Consider the following 16,592-nt stretch of genomic DNA (forward strand, 5'->3'; position numbering starts at 1 on the left):
TACATGTACGGGGAAAAGTGAAATGTTCTCCGACTAACTGGAGCATACACTCTCTGAATTTCCGCACTGAAACTCTCCGTAACGCCAACGGATCTTCGATATTTCCGACCCGGGGCCAAAACTTGATTTGTGCCCCCCCCCCTCTGGCCCCCCCCTATCGTGCATTTTAGACGGGACATCAAGTACATACATCAAAAAAAGTTTTGCAGCACCGCGGTTCCGAGAGTTCCGGAACCTGTACAGAAAATTAGAACAGAGATCAACATAAATATCATTTCCGCCCTTTTTATTGCTCATGAAAACGACACGTTGCATGTTGTACCACCAAACAGCGAGACTTTCAGAGATGATGGTCCAGATTGATTGCTGTACATACCGGTACCTCTAATACCCAGAAGCACGTCCTCTTGCATTGATGCATGACTGTATTCGTCGTGGCATACTATCAACGACGATTCGTGATAGATCCCTCAGAGTGGTTCATGGGTCACGTCGTCCATAAACAGCCCTTTTCAATCCATCCCATGCATGTTCGATAGGGTTCATCTCTGGAGAACATGCTGGCCACTCTAGTCGAGCGATATCGTTATCCTGAAGGAAATCATTCACAAGATGAGCACGAGGGGGCGCGAATTGTCGTCCATGAAGACGAATGCTTCGCCAATATGCTGCCGATATGGTTGCACTATCGGTCGGAGGATGACATTGGCATATCGTACAGCTGTTATGGCGCCTTCCATGACCACCAGCGGCGTACGCATGCCCCACATAATGCCACCCCAAAACAGCAGGGAACCTCCACCTTTCTGCACTCGCTGGACAGTGTGTCTAAGACATTCAGCCTGACCGGGTTGCCTCCAAACACGTCTACGACGATTGTCTGGTTGAAGGCAAATGCGACACTCATCGGTGAAGATGACGTGATACCAATCGATTCCGCATGTTGGTGGGCCCATCTGCACCGCGCTGCATGTTGTCGTGGTTACAAAGATGGACCTCGCCATGGACGTCGGGAGTGCAGTTGCACATCATGCAGCCTATTCGCACAGTTTGAGCGGTAACACGACGTCCCGTGGCTGCACGAAAAGCATTATTCAACAAGGTGGCGTTGCTGTCAGGGTTCCTCCGAGCCATAATCCGTAGGTAGCGGTAAACCGCTGCAATAGTAGCCCTTGGGCGGCCTGAGCGAGGCATGTCATCGACAGTTCTTGTCTCTCTGTATCTCCTCCTTGTCCGAGCAACATTGCTTTGGTTCACTCCGAGACGCCTGGACACTTCCCTTGTTGAGAGCCCTTCCTGGCACAGAGTATCAATGCGGACGCGATCGAGTCGTGGTATTGACTGTCTGGGCATGGTTGAATTACAGTCAACACGAACCGTGCACCTCCTTCTTGGTGAAGTGACTGGAAATGGTCGGCTGGCGGACCCCTTCCGTCTAATAGGCGCTGCTCATGCATGGCTGTTAACATCCTTCGACGGGTTTAGTGACATCTCTGTACAGTCAAAGTGACTGTGTCTATGATAAATATCCACAGCCAACGTCTATCTTCAGGAGTTCTGGAAATTGGGGTGATGCAAAACTATTTTTGATGTGTGTATTTTTAAAAAATCGGTTGTTAAAAAGTATATTCATTTAACACCGCACGTCTTTTTGAGGAACATAATATATATGTGTTCGAGTAAATGTAATGTTATTCGGTGTTACGTGTGCAAAAATGCAGTGCCACGACTCATCACACAGCAATCTTCTATCGCGCGTCACCATATTTCGCTCTGTGGAATTCAAATGTTTATATTTTGTAATGGGAGCCATCAAACGTATACTCAGGACAGTGGTAATTAAATTGTCCCGTGGTGCGTCTCCTTCTCTTAGTCAGCCGGTTTGATATCCTGCACCCTTAAAAAAACCGATCATTGATACTAGGTGGGATTATTTATGACCGGGAGAATAAGAACTCTTCAGGAAATTTGCATTCTTTATTGTCTAAGCTAACAACTATCTTTTTGTGAAGCATAAAATTAAATACAGGAAACATAAAATCTGTAAAGTCAGGCGACAAGCAAGACAGTACGTATTTCTTCAATGCTTAGGTCCCAGCAATTTTTTCTCTCTAATCTTGCTGCAGCCCCACACGGCGTGCTTTCCTTTCTGCGAAGGAGTCTGTTACCTCATCAAAGTTCGTCAAACGTTTTGCTACATGTAAAATCAAAACGTCGTTGTCTAATACTGAAAAAGCTGTTAATACGAATTGTACCGAACACTGGTGTGGTTTTTGGATCTGATTACGTCTATAGGCCATCCTAATATCGCAACAATTGTGGCACACAACAAAAAAAGATAGTGTTTTCGCATAAATGGTTATTTTTATCTAGCTCATTTACATAAATAACACCACAGAATACACGAAGAACCAATATCAAATGCCTATTAGGCCTACCACAAGCAAAAAGTTTGATTTTAGGAAATAGTTTCATATTTCATTCATACCCTCCATTTTCTCAAGCATTAGATCGAAAAGTTATAGAACGAAATTTTTATATAAATTTGGAATCGTCATAATCTTCCCTATAATTTGTGTGATGTCCCCATTTCTTCTCCCTCCTCGTTCTAATACAAAATTTTGCCGTCACTAACTCTAACTGTTCCGGACTTGTCAAAACTCATCCTCCGGTTAACTTCACTAATCCTGCCAGAATCGCAGGTACAGTTATCCCGCGTTTATTCTCCAGTTAGGCGTTATTACGTGTTCGTATAACGCGTTTTCCGACTATTCCGAGAGTAGAACATAAAGTTCCTAGACAGGGACTGTAAAACCGGTAGTGTAGCAAAGTGGCAAAAAATTTTCTGTCAAAATTTCATTTTCCTGGATACACTAAGAAGGTATTATGTAATCTTTCTTACCTGTTATTTGTTTGTTTTCACTCTGGTCTCCTGAATCTACGGATGTCGCCAAAAATTATAACAACGTTGATTATTCGCACACACAGTCAACCACATAAACGAACAGTGATTGGCATTCAACCGTCCGGGTTTATTCGGCTCAGCTCATATAGCCCATTCCCTTCTCTTATTTCTAGATGCGACGGGTATTCTCCTGGCAGACACATCACGTACAGCATGCACGCATTCAAAAATCAACTTATGAATAGTTCGAAAATCAACTTAGAATGTGTTCAAATATGTTCAAAAACAACTAGGATGCCTTTCAAAATCATATGAATAATCGGTTAGACCAATGTGCGCTGGACACAAGTTGTTTTTTTTCTTCAAGAATATGGATTTGGCGCTTCCTGGTATTGCTGCCCGAGGCAGATACACCGCCTGCCCCTAGATCCGGGCCTGCTTCGTAATGCACAACGTTGTAACTTTTGCTGAGAATCGACTTACAGCTCTCGCGCTTACTAGACGATCCCGCAACGAAACGTACCGTTTCTCAGGGGTTGTTTTAGGGAACGGTGGAAACACACTCTCTCTAGACCAGGCATGGGCAGAAAAGCTAAACGTTATTTTACGTTAATTGCAAGACACCTCACTTTTTTTTCTGTTAGTGTCTGCTACCTGAGTACTGCAGCGCTGTTAACTGATTGAATATTAAGTTACTCTCCTGGACGAACAAGCCACAGCCGAGGCCAAAAACTGAATGTGGTTTGTGCGTGCATGAGAGTAAGTGTAACTAAGAACGCCCGTTTGGCCGTGCGGTCTAACGCACGGCTTTCCGGTCGAGAAGGAGCGCCTGCTCCCTGGCACCAATCCGCCCGGCGGATTTGTGTCAAGGTCCGGTGAACCGGCCAGTCTGTGGATGGTTTTAGGCGGTTTTCCATCTGCCTCGGCGAATGTGAGCTGGTTCCCCTAATTCCGCCTCAGTTAGACTATGTCGGCGATTGCTGCGCAAACAAGTTCTCCACGTACGCGTACACCACCATTACTTTACCACGCAAACATAGGGGCTACACTCGTCTGGTGTGAGACGTTCCCTGGAGGGGTCCACCGGGGGCCGAACCGCACAGTAACCCTGGGTTCGGTGAGGGGCGGTGGAGTGATGAAGTGGACTGCGGTAGTCGTCGTAGAGTTGTGGACCACTGCGGCTGCGGCGGGCACGGAGCCTCTCCGTCGTTTCTAGGACCCCGGTTAACATACAATACAATACAACACAGTACAAGTGTAACTGTCTGTTTAACCCTTTAACGGCACTCCACTACTCATGTAGCAATAATATTGCGTTTCCGAGAAGCGAAACTCGCTTTGAGTAATACGTATGTAGTGTTTATTTCCTTTTGCCTGTGGGTGACCGACTGCCGTAATTAGGGTTGCAGCTCCTCGGAAGGAAAGTACTATTTCGCATCCAGTATCCATTAGTACTTTTGGTACTGCAGATTTTATGTGAGTATGTGGATGGTAGCGTAGGATGGGCCACTTAAGTAATAAAGTGCTGATGACGATGGCGGAAACAGCTACCGAAAGCTCCAGTATTTTATCCTGACAGATGTGGCTTTTAAACCGAGAAATTTCAGTCAAGCATGCATCAGGGAAAGAGTCAGATGATGCATGTTAGTTTCTTACCGGAATTACTAGAGTGGAGACAGTAATAAAGTACATAATGAGGTTCTTATCTGGAGGCGTCGATTATGCAGATGAGGTGAGAGAGAAAAGATTCATTCTCTTCATGCACAACTAATAGAGTGTATATTTGAATTAGACATGTCCAATGGAAAAGTTGCTGATGCGAAGTGATGAAGGGTGACAAGTTAAGAGCTAAAATAAACAAATTCAGGTATCGCATTTGCAGATCTGGTAGGAACTCTTGACTTGTAATCTGAAATGGAGGTCACAAATCTATCAGCGTGAGAGAAAGATTGGGTTGAACAGATCCGTAAAAGCTATCTTAAGGCTAGGCCTGAAACAACAGCAAGTACAAATGAAATGAGTCTTCCTGGTTTGTAGTCACGTAAGATGTTAGACGGGATGGTGCAGGAAAAAAAAATGCAAACTACAGGGTCAGAAACATCATGGAACCGATGCCTGACAGGTTACAGAAAACACAGTGAAAAGATTTCGGTGAAACACATAAAGCATTCGTAGGAAGAGCAGTAGGGATAAACTTTGCAGCAGGCATAGATTACAGCATTAAAGATGATTTTGAATGGAAGAGGAGCAATAAACGTATGAAGTAAGATCAGTTTTAAGATGACGTGATGCCTGGGTTAAAACAAAAACAACAGACAGCTGTCCAAACAAAGATCTCAGCACGTTGATGTTGACTTCAACAATGTCTTACATGCGTGCTGTACCTGCTTCCACAGTTGGAAGATGAAAGTACACTGACAACGGGCGGCGTCTGAATTTCACGACGAAGGGCACATAAGCCGAGCGTCATGTATGATATGTAAGGGGAGCAGCGGAAAGGGACAAACCTACAACGAAAGCCCCTTTGGTCACTGGTGTTGGAGAACACTTTTTTTAGGTCTGTCAAATTAGAAATCAGAACAGAATAGGACAGAAATATATCTAACAGTTATCAGGAATGTAAACTTTGATGAATCCGTTAGAACATTAGAGTATTGAAAAACAAGATAGCTCAACGTTCTGTATGTTCAGGGGATCTGTAAGTTTCTACAGAAACTGATGTTCGGAACACATGTAAATACGGCATGACTACACAGATAAAAAAGTTAAAGCCGTTTCAGGCTGGCACCATTTTCATACGCACTCAACAGGAAAAAAATGAATTTCTACATATGTAAAAGTTGAACACAACGTCTGAAGTATTGAAAAAAGAAGTTTATGAAAAGTAAGAACCTATAGTCCGTGAGACGAGTGATTGGTACTGACAGTTCCGGCGGGCAGACGGCGCTGTTGCCGAACGTGGCTCACAGCACGTGGCTCCCTGTCTGCTACACGCATTCTCTAGCAGCAGAAATAAAAGCGAGACAAAGTACAAGTCGTATTGGTACGCGTGAATTTATTTAAAGTTGATGCTTGAAATATATTAACTCGAAAACTGATAAGAGCTATTTAGTACAAGTATCTAAGATGCTGAAACATAATAAGGTTATTTGTTAAACTTTCCAACTGAAATGAAAACTATTTTCGCAAGTTGTTGAACATTAGCAGTTTTAGATTCCATTGTTAAGTATTAGCATTATTAATTTGTTCTACTACAAGCTACAGAATAATTGGTCAGTGTATTAAGAGTTATAATCTGAAGAAATTACTCACAATATGATGATCTGGTTGTAGATCGATAGAAAACTCCTTACATTCCTGAATACGTTGTAGTTACTGTAATAGAAAAACACCACTCACATCACTGTCAGAATCTGATTTGACATTGTCTTCCTCAGCACTACTCGAACTATCACTGCTCTCTCCCAGATGTATAATTAAATTTTCGATGCAGTCTTCCACAACCCCTTCGGTTTTGACCGCCTCTCTGATGGCACTTGCAGTGCTGTTTACAATTTTAGCCCATGTCTCGCTTGTCACTTTATTGATAGCTGCTGGAAGGAGAGTTTCCACTTCAGAGATCGTGAATTTTTTATTGTTTGCAGCAATGTAATTTTTTATCTGCGCCCACACTCCTTCAATTGCATTGAAGTGACAGTGGTATGGAGGAAGCCGAACGATTTCATGCCCGTGCCTTTTAGCAATCTCGTCAATTACATATGTTGGAAATTGGGGTTTCTTTTGTGCCACAATTTCGAGCAGTTCCGCCTTCCTTAAATCTTCTCTGAAATCTACTTTTCGCCGTTTCAACCACTGAATGATATCGTCTTTTTTTGCCAAGGTTGGTGCCTTATCGTGAACAACGGAATGATAAGGGGCATTGTCCATAACAATCACTGATGGACTTGTCAGATTCGTCATAAGCGATGTCTCGAACGATTCTTGAAATACTACACTGTTCATTTCTTCATGGTAATCTCCCGTCTTTTTTGACCGAAACATTTTCAGGCAGTTTGGCACAAAACCTTTCGATGTTCCTGCATGTAAGACAATAATACGCCCTCCTTTGCCAACAGGCACTGCCATTGTCCCCTCGGGCGATCCATCATTCCAGCCTCTACGTAAAGAAGTTTCATCTAACCACAGTATACTTTCGAATTCCACATCCATGATCCTGCGCAGAAATCTGCACCGCCATGCAACTACATCTGTCCTTTCCGTTAACATTTTGCGTCCGTTAAACAGTGAATAGCTGAAGCCTATGTCTTTCAACACTGTACGCAATGGAAATTTGCTCCCTTTAAAAAGATCGTCTTTCTGAAGCGACACCTGTAATTTAGATAGAGTGGGATGTTCCCTTCTCTTATAATAGCTGTATATATGACGACGAATAGCGTCTTTCTGAAAATCGTCCAAAGCTGTCACCTGCTTATTTCTCGGTCGCTTCTTTCCTGGTGTGTGCAGCTTTGTTGTGCCACTCTCTTCACAATCTACACTATACTGTCCTTTCCCTATCTTTACAACAGTGTTCTTACTTATTTTCAATGCTGCTGCAGTTCTCTTCACAACCTGAACAACAGGAATTAAGGGCCCACCTTTGTCCTTTTCTTTCTCAAAGTAATCCCTCACAGAGCACACGAATTCACGGGCCTGGGTGTGTAGCACACTTTTCTTCCTCCGTTTCACTTCTTGTGTTGGGCTGGTACTACCCGCCGCACTAGACATTGTTTACAACGAAACATAAACAAAGAAACACTAAAAACAACAAAAACGAAATAAACTGCGAATACAACTTCAGACAAACGACGAACGACCGCACCGCCTGCACGCGAGACACTGGTAAGTTTCATAAGCGCGCGCGACCGGGTTTCAGAGCGGCAACGTGGCCCTTGCTACCCGCTCAAAGTCAGGCCGTCATTGGCTGCCTGCCTGCGGTCGCTAGGCAACGGAAAGACGCTGCCGAGCTGTCAATACCAAAGACTCGTCTCCCAGACTATATATGCGTGCGTTTCTGAATTCTTATTCCAGAATACTTCTCTTACAACCATTACAAGCTACCAATCTCCACATAGGAGTTTTCAGCTGCTTATGAGCAGTCAAGGTTCGTTGGTGAATTATCCCCCTGTCAGAAAATAACGAACAGTTTCGGCTGGTTTTCGAGTCACGAGGCTTGTAGCGGACAGGGAATTTTGTTCTGTTACACTACATTTAGCTGGTCGTTGTGATAGGTGTGCCGAGTTGAAGCACGCCTTATTCAAGCAGATAGTCGGATCTTTTGGATGGATGATTTTGAGCAGCGCATACCGATGTAAGACGATGCGAACGCATATTTCCGCGATTTGCTTTTACGTTGCTTTTCAAATAAGATTTCCTTTATCGGCTCAATGGGTTTGTAATTTCGTGAGCTAAATCTCGATCTTTGTTCGACTTAGCACTTATTCCCTAGGACATGAAATCTGAAATCTATTTTAGTGATGGGCATCCTAAGCCTAAAGTGACAATCTTGCAGTTTATCCCACATTAAGCATGTATCCATTTGGCATATTATTTTCTTTGATGCGATTTTAAGATATTATGCTGAAATCATTTAAAGTTAGTTAGTTTCAGTGTCTGAACAGAACCAATAGAACTTAGATATATACTTGATTTAGAGCTCCAAGCAATTTAATTAATCTACAAACATTTATCAATTTCATTTTCCCCTTTTGCTGAATCACGAATTTATCACGTATTACGGCATCCGTGTTAGACGTTTCAGTGAAATCCTTCAACGAACTCTTATCATCCGTCGCATCAGGCATTTTCTGGGACACATTGCACTAGCGTGCTATCTTCGAACTTATCTTTCGTAAACGGTTTCCAGGTTATAAGGTAAATCTGACGCGGATGCAGTTTTCTTCGTGATCTTCCAGCGGGAGAGAGGCTAACTTGCAATATCAGTCAAAAGGTAGATTTGAAGGCCTTAAAAGAGTAATGAACAAGTGTTATTAACGGACGTTGTCAAAGTTTATATAATCGGTTAAGGTATTTTTCGTCATACTTTGAATTAATGAAAGTGTGACTTCACAACTCATAACTCACATTCAACCATTCGGTAATGCATTACTGTGAAATGATTTTCTCACAGTTTGTTGCACTATTGCGTAAGCTTGCTGCCCCTATTACTATTCTAATCAAATGGCGTTTCCTTTTAATTGTTTCTCATGTTTTGGGGTGTATTTCAGGAGATAAGTATTTACTCTAAACTTTTATGAATTTGTAAATTCTAGTTCACACAATAGGGAGCAGCCTACAACCTCTTCGTCAGTATGCTGTCTGACCACAATGTGTAAGTAATGAAAACTAATAGTGTGACATACAGCTCTAGGAATGCTCTGTCCAAATAGTGAAGCATATTAATTATTCAGGACACTTTATTCTATAAACAATGTAATAGAAGGGTCGTAGGACGAGGTTTATGTGGAAAGTGATGCTAATGTGTATCTCAATGTATTTTCAATGAATTTTTTTCAGAAATAAAGTGATTAATGTATCTTGTAACAGGAAAAGGGAAGCTTACCTAAAGTCTCCAACAAGTAAATTTTCGCTATTACTTACTTGCTACAAGAATTAGTGGAAAACATTCAGAAGAATTATTAAAAGGTACAGAGATATGGACATCTTGGTTAAAATTAATGATGTTGAGAATAGAGATAAAACAATACAAAAATATAAAATGAATGATCTGAAAACCAGCCAGCGAGCCAGGCAGTAGCACAATTAAACTGAATGACAGTACTGTTACTCATAATTCACAAGTTCCGAATTTCTAAATAGTTGCCTTCTAAATCTGGCAGCAAAAGTAATACAACTAGTTGATCGAAAATGGAAGATGTATTTCCACAAGAATTTAAAACAAGTGGAAGTATTGCCAATATCTTTCTGTGACATGAAAAAAAGTAAGAGCTCAGAATCTGTCGACAGAATATTAAACAGAATTAAGAATAAAGTCTAAGATGCATGAACTGTGTTAAGAAGCTGATCTACTATCATAAGTATTCGGGCAAAGTCCTGATCTGTAACGTTATACCCTGTTATACCACTATTCATTACCCTATATTTAATTTGTAAACACTGACTTACTACACTTACATAAAGGAATCTGTTTGAGCAGCAGAAAATATATATGCATACCTTACATAATTGAACATCAAACAATATGGAATCACTCACAAAATCCTAGGCAGATTATATAGTAGGTTTACAGATTATATGGTAGGAATACGTTTAGCTTCTAGTCAAACACTATGCTTCCAGTCAAATACTATGCAAGGAGGATGGTTCCTCTACACTGGAAGTACAGTGTATTTAATTCGAAAATGATCTGTCACTGAAGTACCTCATCAAACCAACTGAATCATAATGTGGTTCAAAGACAAAATTTTCATGTACATTTGAAAAAGGGGAAGCACGTAATTTTACATACAAGAATTAAATGTATTGGGAGAGCAGAGATAACCATAATGCTGGAATTCGTATTATAGACTGAGTTCAAAATTCTCAGACAAATAACATAAACCACATGCGGTTCTCAGTACCCGTGATTTGACTAAGAGTTCTAGTAGAGACAATAATTAAGTGATTTCTGTACACATCTTCCAATAGAGTAATGACGTAGCTAAAGTGCTGGAAAAAATTACAAGATTGAACGCATAATTCATCAGATTGAGCAGATATTTCCTGATGACGTAATATGCTTCACGATAATGAAAACCGAGCGGTCTGTAACTCTTTGTAATGCTTCGCGCCTGTATACTGCATCAAATTACAATTCAGTACAAGCTCTGTATGCGAAATTAATGCAGAATAATTGTGCAAATATGTACACATCATGTGAATGAAATGTAAGCACTGCCGAGTAATACCCATGCCAAAGCAATCGAACTTCCAGAACACAATTCAGTTTCAAATTCTTATGGCCACACGGTCCCGTCGACCATACATGTTCATGATTGGCTGAAGACTGAGCGGGACGCTAAAGGTGGAAACACGCTACAGCAGCGCAATACTTTTAACAGAACAAAACTACATTAATGATGAAAAAGTAACTCCTTATAATTATTTTTCGGCTGAAAATTAAGTAACCTAAAGACTTTGTGTTAAGCAATATTTAGGCATGAGTTCAATGACACTAGAGTGAGTTACATAATATCGAAAACCAATTCCACTTAGCTCCTTCTGTTAAAAGAGAAATAATCACTACATCGCTCCAGAACGACCTTTTAAACGTTACTCAAGGAACTAATTTTTTTTTTTTTTTTTGAATAGATACAGATTATACCCTAGCACAAAATAAGAATACAAAATGGCCATCAACGCTCATTGGTGAAATTCAGTACACAAACATAGACATTGCAAGATTATTTAAACGTCAATGAAAATTTAATTCAAAGGAGTGATAAGATTTATGTACTCCTCTCTATAACTAATATTTGAGAATTCGTAGAAAGTAGCTGGCATAAAATGAGATGAAAACATGTTAAATAAGGGAACTTGATTGTTTTTGGTTCACTCATCGAAAAGAAACTGTTGATACTAATTAGTGAGTACAAGCCAAATTGTAAAATATGTAATGTGTGAAGCAGTGCAGCAAGATGTCAAACGTTATATGTCAGAAACATACAGATCAGGAATGCTATAACTGTTACCGATGGGTGGAAGAGCCGTTCTTCTCATGCTCGGGATGACAATAGCTCTCCCACCTGGGCATTGTGGGTCAATATATAGCTTGGGAGATTGGAGTGACATTCTGTAGAGATCACAACTGGAGAACATAAATAGTTCTTTATTAATTTATTCAACTTGGACAATCATCACAGCGTGTCCTCATCTCTGACGGATTTTAGTGTCGGCTCTTAATATTCCAAATTGTAGTGGCATGTGGGGTAGACACAGGATACTGTGAATACACACTGTTGAGTCGGCGGCGCTGACATGTCTTAGCAAGCATGCTCGTGCTGAGTCAGTCATGTGCTGTGGCAGGATACAGTCCTACCATGGCACATGGCAAGGTAGTGATCTGGTGCTGAGTCAGTGATGACGGGCCTTGTCAGGATACCATCCTACCACGGCGCAGGGCAAGGCAGTGATGTCTTTTCACCTTGCACCATTGTCCAGATCATAATTATGGCCCCAGGGCTTGAGAGCAGCAGCAAGCAGCTGGTGAAAAGGAGCAGATACAATGGGAGAGGTTCTATGGAAGGGATGGCACACTGTTGACTATCAGGGGCTGGGCAGTTAGGCAATGGCTACTGATCTGAACTTCAGTGGCAGCAATGGCGGTGGCGAAACAGTCGCGGCAAAAACTCCAAGGCTACAGCTGATAAAGACTGGGCAAAGCCACGTTTCCCAGCTGCTTGAACGATAACGGCTGGTCCAGGAGAGATCTGAATGCAGCTGCTTGGCGTTGACTTCACGGAAGTGGCTGCATTTGTGTGTCACCCTGGAGAAGTCTGGAACAGGGTTGGTACCAGAGCCCTTCAAGTGGTTCAGATGGCTCTGAGCACTTTATAGAACTTAACATCTGAGGTCATCAGTCCCCTAGAACTTAGAACTACTTAGACTTAACTAACCAAAGGGTATCACACAAATCCATGCACGAGGCAGGAGTCGAACCTGGGACCGTAGCAGTCACGCGATTCCCGACTGAAGCGCCTAGAACCGCTTGTCCACAGCGGCCGGCTCCAGAACTCTTCAGCAGCGTCTCAAACAACAGAAATTTCCTCATGGTCCAAGTCGTTCATTGAGTCACAGAAGTGGTGGTACTAAAGTGACTTGTTCCGCTGAATTGCTGTATCCGCAGGGGCATTTTCCGATAACGGTCTGTGCTTGGGTGCCAGCACTGTGCCCATGGCTCGCATGGTGCCCGTTCTATTACAGATATGGTCATAGCAAGAGTCTCCTAACACGAAAAATACTGGAACAAGGAATATGACACAGAAATAAATTGTACACATAGATTACATAGGTATGGTGTCTGTTCTTTTGGCCATGTATGTGCCGGATCAGCACAAATTTTCATCTATCGCCATTGAGTTACTTCAACAAGCTTATGCAGCAAGAAGTTGGAAATTTCTTTCATCAAGTTTATGCTGCTGTGGATCGATCACTAGTGTCTGTTCTTTAGGACATGCATATCCGAAAGAACAGACATAATACCTATATAATGTATGCAACTGATAGCATATCGATATTTCATTGCAGGTGCACAATAATGCCCAACCTCTCATGGGAATACAATAGGACTGCGAGCGAAGAGGAATATTGGCTGGAGTACACTACTCTACAGAGTGCAGCGTATGGAGATTTTGGTCCGATAGTCAAAGTGATTAAAATGACCGCTGTAAAGTGGGGTATCTGGGTTCGAATCCTAGTACAGCACAAATTTTCATCTATTGCCATTGAATCAGTGCACATAAAGAAATATTCACCTCAAACGACGAGAATTTAAAGTGTTACACATTCAGTTAGCGTTCACGTGAGACGTAGAATGCATGGTGTGTTTCAGCATCATTGCTGTGTGTCAGTACAATTCAAATCAAAACTGTGAAAGCAATTGAGGCTTTGTAGATTAATTTCCGTTTGTAAATCTTGCAATAATGATAAATTCTTTTTTCTTACTTAGACATTCCTACACAGTCAGTTCAAAGAATTAAGGTGAAATTACTTTCTTATGAAAACGGAATGATGAAGCTGCATTACACTAAGGTGAAATTTTTTGTACCTACACTGTCATACACTCTTGTGGACACATTAATTAAATTTCCTGTTAGACAACTGAGGGGTAAATCAAAATCATGAAACATGTTGAAATTTGTTCTTGAGTACATTACTTGTTGATTGTGCTCACGCTGTTTCAACTTACTCGTCCCAGTTATTCAGCTAGCACATCATCTGGACTGGCAAATGCTCTGGGAACTGGTGTTGTTTTGATGCCATTCTGCTTGGCAGCTTTAAGGACCTCTGCATACCCCTTGGCAGAAAATCTCATGTGGCCCAGTGAACAGCTGATGAATTAGCCCCTTTTTCGTTCGTCAGTGTTTCAATGTTTGCCTCGAAATACACTAGAAAAATTTCAAAATAAATTAGTTTTTAAGCCCCATATTGCAATATGGCATGCCCACAAACATCAATACGCTAATTATTAATAATATGACACTCTATAAATAATTAGCCTCCTCTTCAGGGAATAGTTTGTTGCAGAATATCTTACTTTTTAGTTACATTAGCTTGACAAGTATCTTAGAATCTGTAAAAGTAAAACACAATGTATATCATAATTGATCCTAACTAACTATGCAAGCACACAGTGTCACACATATAGAAACACTAGTAACAGAAAAGTGAAATGTACTTGAGCTGTGTTTATTACACACGTATACCATATTATACATAACGGCATGATGAGTCAAGTCTATAGTGAAAATGACATTACATGTATTCATTTAGAAAATAGTCATCAGCCTCCACACTTCATGTAACCTATTACATCCACAACATTCGAATCAACAACACCCCTTAGTCTATTTCTACATTCGCAGGTACCAAACACAAGATATCGCTTCTTCCTACTATCTGAAATACTACCTACAACCCATCTATTGTAAATCATTGGGTGCCTTCTTTCCCGATGAAATATTCTTTCCCTTTTGAGGAATTCATATAGGTAAACATGCAATACATAATAACAGAAATATAGTCACATGTATTCCATTGAATACCTTTTACACTCCATGATGACAGTTTTGTTTCCAAGACACTCCACCAGTTTCTGGATAGTAAACAAGCTGCATTCCTTTATGATTACTGTGCTGCAATTGTCCTCTGTATCTGAAAAGGAAGAGGCACTGACATAATCGAGTATTTTGTTCTGCTTTCTTGTAAAGGAAGAAACCGTAAATCACAATACATTACATTACTCATTGGTAGAACAAACTTAAACTAACTCATAATTAAAATACAAATGACACTTATGAACGTAAAATTACAGTAAATAGAAAAAATAAAACGTTATCCATAATCAACGTCAGTTATTCTTCTTCTCCATTATTCAGTTACTTTGGTTCAGATATATTATCCGACAGTTCAGCTTTCGGTCTCATTCTGGAATTCCTCTAAGTCATAAAGTTTTACATGATCTACTTAACTTCTCCTATTTCCTTATCTTTTCTATATTATTTTTATGTTTCAAATCTTCATATGACTTTCCATGGTTCTTTGTCTAGTTATAAAAGTGTATACGGTATCACATTTAATAAAATATCATCCAACTGGAAACACAAATCAAGCTGGGAGAAAACCTAAGGTGCAACAAATCAATTCAAAATATATTTTGCTTCATACAGGGTACTGATCTCCACATTTCTACTCCCTGAATATCTTTGTATTACAAATCATATGAGTTGCACGACATCTCGAGTTGTATCATAATTCAGTGCACCACTATATATATCCATATACTCTGAAGAAAATGATATATTAATGAAAGCTATTTTCAGGATAACTTACGCTTGTTTGCTAAGACTTTCTGTTCTATGACTGATCTATGTTCATCACTTTTTCTGCACTTCTCGGCAGCCTTCCTAATATTTCTAAAAGCAAATCTTTCTGTGGCTGTCTCTGTAGCTTACTCGTCACCACGGTAGACCCTCACTTGTGGGACCTGAGTTTGATTCCCAGTATTTCCAGGGACTTTTCCTCAATGGGAGTATTGGACCAGGGGTGCGTTTAGGGTATTGATACAAAGTGAAAGTTCCTGACTGACAGCTGGCTGTTCCGGTTTCGTAACATTGACAGCAGCTAGGAATGCAGTGGACTGATCCCACGCTCCTCCGTCCTTCAGCCAATGATGAATAATTTAGAGTGACTTAATGGTAAGTCGACTACTGTGTGGTATTCAGAGGACGATCATGCTTTTCTCCATTTTTAATTTTGCTATATCACTATGTCTGCCAGTGGCCTTGCTGCAATTGTAACACTGGTCCCCATCAGATCACCAAGTTAAGCAGTGTTGAGCTTGTATAGCCCATCAGGGTCTGTCTACTTCCAGCAAGCAGGGTGCTCTCAGTTCTTGTGAGGGTAATTGAGGAGCTACTTGAGAAGTGACGGCATCGGTGACGAAAACTGATAATGGCAAGAAAAACGATGTACTGACCACGTGTTCCTCTGTGTCCAGTTCCGATGACAACTAATGATTGAGCATAACATGGCGTCTGGTCAGGGCCGTTGGGCTTTCAAGGCCTGTTTAGACGGTGTTTATTTGTTTTGTATTACTATGTCTAAATCTAGTGCTAAGTAGTAATCGTAAAATTTCTCGGATGATACTTTAAAGTACAAAGAACTAAAATTATTTTCAATATGATCGTCATTGGTATCATAATTTGAGCCTAGAGGACATGTTGAAAAAGTGCCAGCAACAACATTATCCTTACTGAGAATTTGGACAACAGTGAAATACAGTGGCCACTGGGTAAACGAACGACCATGAGGCAACTTTACATTCATAAAAAATTTCAAATTTCAGTGATTTGTGTAGACTTTCTCATTTATTTAAGCAAATGACAATGTATCTTTACAAAACCCCACACAATTGCCAACACTTCTGTTTCAG

Source organism: Schistocerca piceifrons, chromosome 1 (assembly GCF_021461385.2).
Source record: "Schistocerca piceifrons isolate TAMUIC-IGC-003096 chromosome 1, iqSchPice1.1, whole genome shotgun sequence".
NCBI classification, from domain to species: domain Eukaryota; kingdom Metazoa; phylum Arthropoda; class Insecta; order Orthoptera; family Acrididae; genus Schistocerca; species Schistocerca piceifrons.